General features: G+C 42.3%; 1 pseudogene; it reads left to right on the top strand.

Annotated features, from left to right (window-relative positions):
- The first annotated feature begins 7263 nt into the window (after window positions 1-7263).
- Window positions 7264-8546, top strand: LOC111958106 (beta-1,3-galactosyl-O-glycosyl-glycoprotein beta-1,6-N-acetylglucosaminyltransferase-like; annotated as a pseudogene).
- The last annotated feature ends 213 nt before the right edge of the window (window positions 8547-8759 follow it).

The raw sequence follows: 8759 nt of genomic DNA, 5'->3' as shown, positions 1-8759 counted from the left end.
CTCAAGCGATAAATGGTAAATGCAATTTTCGTATATACGGGTTCACTGTAACACCTCGCAGGGTAGAACAGGGAACTGGCAGTCTGTTGGCCTATCACAGTAGAGGCTGAGCGTGGTTTAAACTTTGCTCAGCCTATCGCCGGCGCTCAGACTGGTCCCAGCCTCTTGGCGCTCCTTGGTGTCCGGCGCTGTTRCTGTGTAGATTACGCTCCCACACMCYRGAGACTGAGGTCAGAYAGMTCTGTAACATTGTTTGAGCCACTTGCACCTGCATAGAAAGCACACTGTTCTCGCTCAAGGCTAACCACAGCTTCTCCGCACACTATCTGGGGCACAATGTTACTTTCAGCACACACACACAGACACCCAGGCGCCCAGGCTAACAGTTGCTAATATTATATCACATGTGATATAGCATTGGGTTATAGGGCAATAAACACAAATCCTAACAGTACGCTGTGATACTACCCACACTGTAGCAATACATGCTCCACAGTCTCTGTTTCCTGGCAATAATCACACTTTCCTATCACATTTAAAGTCTTATTCAAGCGGCTTTGTCCCACCCTTAATCTTGTAAAATAGCCTACTCTCTTCTATCCCTTCCTGCCACCCTCCCCTCTGTATTTAAATAAATGCCTGCCCTTAGTATCGCAATTCTACTGTATGTAAATCCGAGACACTCCATTTATGTTATGTTTCATATGGTATGTATTAATGTCCACCACTAATTTCGTTTATGTTACAATTCTTAATATACATTACAAATTTGCAAAACATACAATATGCTACTAATTTGCAAAATATACAATATGTTTTACGAATTTGCGAAACGTATAGTATGTTACAAATTATAGCTAGGTCACTAACATTAGTTAGTTGGCTAACGTTAGCTATGGTTTAAGGTTAGAGTTAAGTAACCATCTGTCTATGTAATCATACCAAACATAACATATCAAACTAATGTCGAGGTCCGGAATTACGTTTACTATGCTACGTCTAGTCTATGAGACCAGGCTATTTATTTAGGCTAGCTTCTAGCCATAGCCCTTGCACTGGAGAGCTGTGTGTTACCACAGCCAAAGTTAGCGTTTTGGTCTTACTTTAAGGTTAGGGTTGTACATAAGGTTAGCAGTGTGGTTATGTTTAAAATCACAATTTAAGAAGATCAATTGTAGATATAGGCGGGATTTACGACGTTGTGGCTGTGGTAACTAGTGACAACCTGTGCTTAGTAGCTAACTGACCTCTTACCCACCCCACGGCTCTCATCCAATGACTGCTCTCATCCATCATGTAGCCTCCGCCTCTTTACATCTATGCAGCTCCACAAGTGCTTGGTCTCAAAGGTCGACAATGTTATTGAGACATAGTTCTCCTACTTGTAGATGACTCTGTAACCTTCAGTTTACTAAAAAAGACATTCAGGACAGTAGGATTACCAATCTCACGTCCATTTTCTATATCAATTATTCACTGAGTAATAAACTACAAGGTCCTACACAAATATGCCACTAGATGACGCTGTAAAATGAATGAATGCGCCTAATCCACAGGTGTCAAACTCATTCCACGGGGGGCCGAGTGTCTGCGGGTTTTCGCTCCTCCCTTGTACTTGATTGATGAATTAACATCACTAATTAGTTAGGAACTCCCCACACCTGGTTGTCTAGGGCTTTATTGAAAGGAAAAACCAAAAACCTGCAGACACTAGGCCCTCCGTGGAATGAGTTTGACACCCCTGGCCTAATCCTCTATGAATGAAATTGCATAGACCAGGGGTGGGCAACCCTGTTCCTGGAGAGCTGCAGGGTATGCCGGATTTTGCTTCAACCGACCTGGAAGACCAGGTGTGTTGAATTTAGTCAATCACTGAACTGATCAATTAGCTCAGGTGGTCAGTTCAATGATTGACTAAACTCAACACACCTGGTCTTGGTCCATTAAAGCAAAATCCTGCATACCCTGTGGCTCTCCAGGAACAGGGTTTCCTATCCCTGGCGTAGGCCTATTTCTATTTACAAAGAGCATCTATACACTGAGTGTACAAAACATTATGAACACCTGCTCTTTCCATGACAGACTGACCAGGACCCTGTTTCAGAAAGTGTGTTTAGTGAAAACGCAAGTCAGTTGACTCAGAGTTGAAGGAAACTGTTTTCGGTTTCACGAAACCAGTTCAGCTTAACTCTGAGTCAGTTACTATGGCAACATACTCCATGAAGTTAACCTGCCAGGGTGCAGGTTTTCAACTAACCCAGAGTTTCTCCTCTTTAGCTGAAGCCTGAGGGAGGTGTCAGACATGGCATGTCCTTTTCTTGAAGAGCCACTTGACATAGAAGCACAAATACTCCGCAGAAATCTCCTTCAGGACAGGATCAGACCCCGCTTGGATGTTTTATCATTGCCTGATTATCTGTTTGAGCGTTTGTTTTTCTGCACAATCGATCATTCATCTGAACAATATTCTCAGCCCTCATATCGTTCACATGACACATCGTGGACAGGCTCCCAGTTCAGAACAAATTCTTTGTGTTGCACTTAGTTTTTTTGCCAACAGGAGTTTATTTAACATCGGTGACGCTGAGCATATTTCCAAGGCAACTGTCTGTCGGGCTGTCAGAAATGTGACTCTTGCACTGAAATATTCACTGTACACTTTTGTGGTGTCCCCAAGTCACAGACCCACAAGACTCAAAGAAGAATTCCACATATTTGCAGTTATCAGTCAAAGCAACAATTAATTTAGTATGAAGCGTTGAGACTTGAAGTACTAATCAGTTAATTTGATATATTTTAGTGTTTCCAGGTGTGATCGGCAGCATAGATGGCACTCCTATTCCACTCACAGCTCCTTCAGTAAATGAAGATGTTAATAGGAAGTCTTTCCACAGCATTATTGGGCAGGTAGAACTAAATAGTAGCCGTTAGCATTCCAAATGAAAGAAACATAGCTACTGCAGCTAATTCCAGTTCTGCACTGTGCAGATCATATGTGATGCAGCCCACATCAGCAATGTGGAGGCGAAGTGGCCTGGCTCTGTGCATGACTCGCACATTTTTCGTGAGTGTACACCGAGCGTGTGGTGAGTTTATATGTTATTTTAATCAATATTTAGTTTCCTCCTTTTGCAACTGAAACTGTATCCTTGTATTATCATAGGAGAGTTCGATGGTTACCTGCTCGGTGACAGGGTACCCCTGACAGCACTATTTGATGACCCCTTACCCTGATCCTGAGCCCGGCCCGCAGCAACGTTATAACTTGGCTCACTGCAGGACACGAGCCAGGGTAGAGATGACCATTGGGATGCTCAAGGCCTGGTTCCAGTGCCTTCATAGGCTCAGGGTCACCACAGAACGGGCATGTGACATTGTGGCATGTGTGATTCTCCACAGCATTGCCACAATTGGAGCAGAACAATGTCCTACTCAACCAGTGAATGATCCTGATCACCCTGCTGATGCACAAGATGGAAGAGACATAATATGCAACCATTTCTGATTGACCCGTCACCTCCCCGGTGTCAAAGACAATATGCCTTTCTTTTGAAGTATTCTTTATTTCCTGCAAGTACAAAATGCAGTAGTTAATATTTTTTATGTTGTTCAAACAAGTAAAATCATCCACCTGTGTGCACCTCACCCACCTTGAACTGATGTTCCAGCAGTTGTATTTCTATTTTCATCTTTACCATCTGCAGCCTTGTGGTCAATTTCTAAATTACATTTTTCAATTTGTTTCTCTAAGTACACCGTGTACAGCTTTTTCACAGGGAGCTATAGGAACACAAATTACATTGAATTTCACAGTTCCAGGTCTACTTTGTATCATTGTAAGTCATGGGCCAATGCTGAACAACATCTTGTTGTGCTGTGGAAGTGGATGGACCCTCTTCCTCATTGTAATTTCCAGCATTGCTCTGTTAGAGAAAAAGAAGGTGCAAGTTTTATTATGGTACAACACTATCATCAACTGTTAGATGTATCTCCCCTCTCTGTAGCAGCTGACAAGCTGTCTTCATCATCCTCCTGTAATGAAAAATAACAATTTTGTTGTTCTACTCTAACCCATTATGAAAAATCTGTGGACTATTAAGAGTACTTACAACTGCATGGAGGTCTGTTATGGCAGAAGGCTCCACCAGACAGATTACACCATCAGTAACTGACGAAGATTAGACAGTTAAATTATAACTTTACCCAGAAAAGTGCCCCATCTAATTTGAATTTTGTTTTTACAACAGTGTGCAGGCCACGTCACAATTTTTCAAATATATGACTGTCACCTTAAAATAGATTGTGATGTCTGAAGGACAACTAAGTATCTGAAAAAGTAACAGCAGTCAACTATAAAGAATTGTACCACTACAAGAAAATCAGTGTGCCAAATTGTCTAAGATAGTGATGCCCACCCACCCATCTGAGGTAACACTGGCAAAAGGATGAATGTACATATAGTATGGGGGGGGGGGGGGGGGGGGGGGGGGGGGTGATTGGTTCAGATGAGCTTCCTCAGAGATGCCTTCAGCAATAGGTCGCCCACTGTTTTGACTGGGGGCCACCTCTCCAGCCTCTGTGAGTGGTGGTGGACCCCCACCTGTTTTTCAGCCCTCAGCCTTTTTTCTATTGGCTATAATGGCTATAATGGAGGTCAAATTTGAACATGTCCAGTAAACACAAATGTGGATACTTGGATGTATAAAGGCATTTATGTGTCACTTTAAAATAGACAATATGAAATACTGACAGTGTTGGGATGGCTGAAAGTCATTTTTCTTTGCTTAGAAAATTTCACTAACTATTTAAATATATCACATGTTGAATGTAGCCACTGAATGCTGTTTAATTAGGTAGGGTAGGCTAAACATCACAATTGTTTGTAATTAAATTATACCTTCTGTTTGAAGTAAATTTTTATATTTCATCTTCAGTTGCTGCCAAGTACATTTTGTGCCTGTTGGGTTGCACCTACACACACACACACACACACACACACACGTGTATAACACTGTGTGTGTGTGTATAACACTCGAGAAAACGTATTTTCAGTTAATACTCACGCATTGACTCGGTCAGCAATTTTCTGCAATTACAGCTCGCGTTCTTTCGCTGCTGTATTGCTTTTTTCTTAAATATATACTCATATTCTGCATACGCATTCATTAATATTGCTCACGCCACTGGGGCGAAGTAAGCGGTTTGAGCCCTTTTTTATCCTGTTTCCATGATGAATCATGTTATCTGCGTTCCTTTGATGAGGGCTTTTTAGCTCCTCATGCACGTGCTTTACTCAGGGTTAACTTAACTCAGAGTTGATTGAACTAATTGTTATCACCTGTTCTGAAACCGAAAACTCAGAGTTTGACAGCTCAGAGTTAGTCATCCCAGAGTTCAGTTTTCAACTCAGAGAGTTTGTTAAACCTGCTTTCTGAAACAAGGCTCAGGTGAAAGCTATGATCCCTTATTGATGTCACTTGTTAAATCCACTTCAAGCGGTGTAGGGGAGGAGACAGGTTAAATAAGGATTTTTAAGCCTTGAAACATGGATTGTTTATGTGTGTCATTCAGAGGGTGAATGGGCAACACAGTGCCTTTGAACGGGGTATGGTAGTAGGTGCCAGGCGCACCGGTTTGTGTCAAGAACTGTAATGCTTCTGGGTTTTTCACGCTCAACAGTTTTCTGTGTGTGAACACCATGTGTGAACACCAAGTTATTTTAGAAGAAATACTGAATCATACAAGGGTGCCAATCTATTTGATCGCAACTGTAATTTCTAATTTGTGTAACCGTAAAAAATAAAGTATATTATATTTGACAAATTGCTTCATTGTTGAATATGTTGTGAAATACTTTATGTGCACAACTAGTTAACATAACTTGCAACCAGACCTTTAGACATAGTTAGGTACTGTATGTGTTTAGTTCACAGCAGAACAAAATAAAGATTATCCCTTTAAACAATTTCTCAACTGGTTGGTAGAGCATGTTTTGACAGTGAATTTAGAAATTAATATGAACAAAAATATACACAAACTTGATTGGTCAACTTCCCCAGGCTTCCTGCATCAATTTACATCATTTGTATCCTTTTGGGTTGCTGCAGTTCAGTGTTATGGCTCTCTTATGCCCACTCAGAGAGCTGTAAGAAAACTCAAAACCTGTCACCAAAGGAGATATGGGATATGGGATATGACTTGGTCATGGATAAATATTGCACAATTCCTGTTAGCAGAGACCTTGAAGAGTAGGTGGGAGTGGTAGTAAAGTAAAATGTTTAAAGGCTAAAAAGCAATAATTTTGTAAAAATGTCTTCAACCAGGCAGTTATATGTCAATATAAGTACTTATTCTTTTATAAACAATCCTTATTTTGGTGACAAATGTGATTGCATTGTTGACAGCACACAACAATGCATCATAAATGCCCCTTGGGGTCAATTAATCGATATTCAGACAAAAGATCGCCAATAGAATATTGCCTATAATGGTTATAAAAAACGGCATTTTGTCATATATTGTCTCAAAAGGTAGTCGGAACATGGATCATTTGAAATTTTAGAAAACTATTTTGGGGTACGTTGTACTACACACCACTTGGAAACATTAAATTCAATGTATTTAAATATTCATGTTTGGACAAACAATTACCATAATTTGTTCAAATTTGACACCCATCCCCATTAGCAACAGTTACAAAAGCCATTGAGGCAGACCTAAACTAATTCATGCACTATTGTTGAAATGAGTAAAAATGCTATGCAAATTGTCATTCTAACATGCCATTGCTGGTATGACCCTCTTGACTTTTCAACCACCTGGTAGAGCTCTGTAATTTCCAAAATATTGTAAGTTCTTGAGTTGTTAGTAATAGGAATTTAAGATGAAACATATTTTTCAACATGTTTTTCAAGAAGAGACAGTTAAAGGGTTATGATGATTGGCCTGCCTATAACTAATTTGTGTACATCTTCATGACTACAAATGTAAATTGGGAAGTGCTCAAGTGTTCTTTCTCTATTTTTCCATAGTTCTTTGGCACTCAGAGGGACTGGGATTATAAACTCAAGCAGAAAAGTGGCATGCCACATTTACAGCTTAAATCACAATGACATCCCGGAACATCAACTTGGAGAACTGATGTCGTTAGACACTCACACTGAATAAAGACATGTTAATTAAGGTAACTTCACTAGATATCCGCCTGCAATAGTGATATTAAAACCACCCGGTAAAAATCATCATTACATTGCCCCTTCTTAGATGGCATTGAGGAGACTGAGGAGATGGAGGAAACTCTCAAAGTTGCTGCTCAGTGCGATGCTGGTATCCATTGGGATCTGGATGCTTACCCAGCTCGGTTCTGTTCAGGTGAGCCTGTACAACTATGGCTAGAGCTGGCTGCAGTACTCAGATGCAGAACCACATTCCGCAGGACGACAGTGACTGCAGTGCCACCCTGCAAGGAGACATGATGGACATCGATCATGCCAAGGTCCTGTCAATTACACGCAGCTTCCTCAACAGCACGCAGTTCCCGGACAAACACTACCGTACCTGGAGCTGACCAGGGACTGTCAGAGGTTCAGGTCCACACGCAAGTACCTGGAGATACCCCTAAATCTTGAGGAGCACTTCCCCTTGGCCTTCTCGCTGGTCGTCCACCACAAGGTGAACTTCGAGAGACTGCTCGCCCCCGAAAACATGTACTGGGTCCACGTGGACATGAAGGCCAAAGCGTCCGTTCTTGCTTCTGTCATAGCTATCACGTCCTGCTTTGACAAAGTTTTTTTTGGCCAGCCATCCGTTAAAGTGTGGTGTACCCAAGCTGGAGTTGAGTCCAGGCTGACATCCATTGTACTGGGGATCTGTACAGGGATAGCCCGCACTGGAAGTATTTAATCAACCTCTGTGGCCAGGACTTCCCCATCAAGACCAACCAGGAGATGATGCGCAGCCTGCAGGCACTGGCTGGGGGAAACACCATGGAGTCAGAGTCCATGGCCAGAGGTAAGAAGGGCCGCTGGAAGACGTTGCACAGGTTGTTGATGGCAAAATTCAAGAAACAGAGCAGGACAAAGCTCCCCCCTTCAGTGTACCCATCTGGTCAAGTGGGGTGTACACGCTGGTGAATAGGGGCTTTGTGCAGCAAGGTGCTGGCTCTGATCCAGTGGGCTAATGACACCTTGACTCCTGATGAGTTCCTGTGGGCTACCATTCAGAGGCTTCCCAGCGTGCCCGACTCCATGCACCCCAGGCCCACGTTCGACACAACGGACATGCACGCCATCGCCAGGCTGGTGAAGTTGCCGTGTATTGAGAGGGAAGAGTGCGCCAGCTCTGCAGTGTATCTGCCGTGCCATGGTACTTATGTTAGAGGGGTGTGTATACAGGGCTGGAGACCTGCAGTGGATGCTGCGGCAGCACCACCTCTTTGCCAACAAGTTTGACACAGACATGGACCCATTGCTATCAGATGTCTGGAGGAGCATCTTAGACTGGCAGAAATACACCAAAGCAAATCATTTGTATCCTCTGAAATGTGATACAAAGTTAGAATGAGATAAAGAAGGATACAACAGTGATGTCATGAATCTCAAGTCATCAGGAAGTACAGTACAATATATCTGCATTGGGAACCAAATCAAAACTGTTATGGCGCCATCTCTGTCTTATCCTTCTTAATGTCATCCTAGATATAGGTTTTCTTTTGGATAAATAACCCAGGAAGTTCTATCAAACTTTTACATTTCCTGGTG

The sequence above is a fragment of the Salvelinus sp. IW2-2015 genome, linkage group LG33 (genome assembly GCF_002910315.2).
Source record: "Salvelinus sp. IW2-2015 linkage group LG33, ASM291031v2, whole genome shotgun sequence".
Lineage (NCBI taxonomy): Eukaryota > Metazoa > Chordata > Actinopteri > Salmoniformes > Salmonidae > Salvelinus > Salvelinus sp. IW2-2015.
The sequence above is the reverse complement of the archived record's forward strand: the minus strand, read 5'-3'. Positions and strand labels throughout refer to the sequence as shown.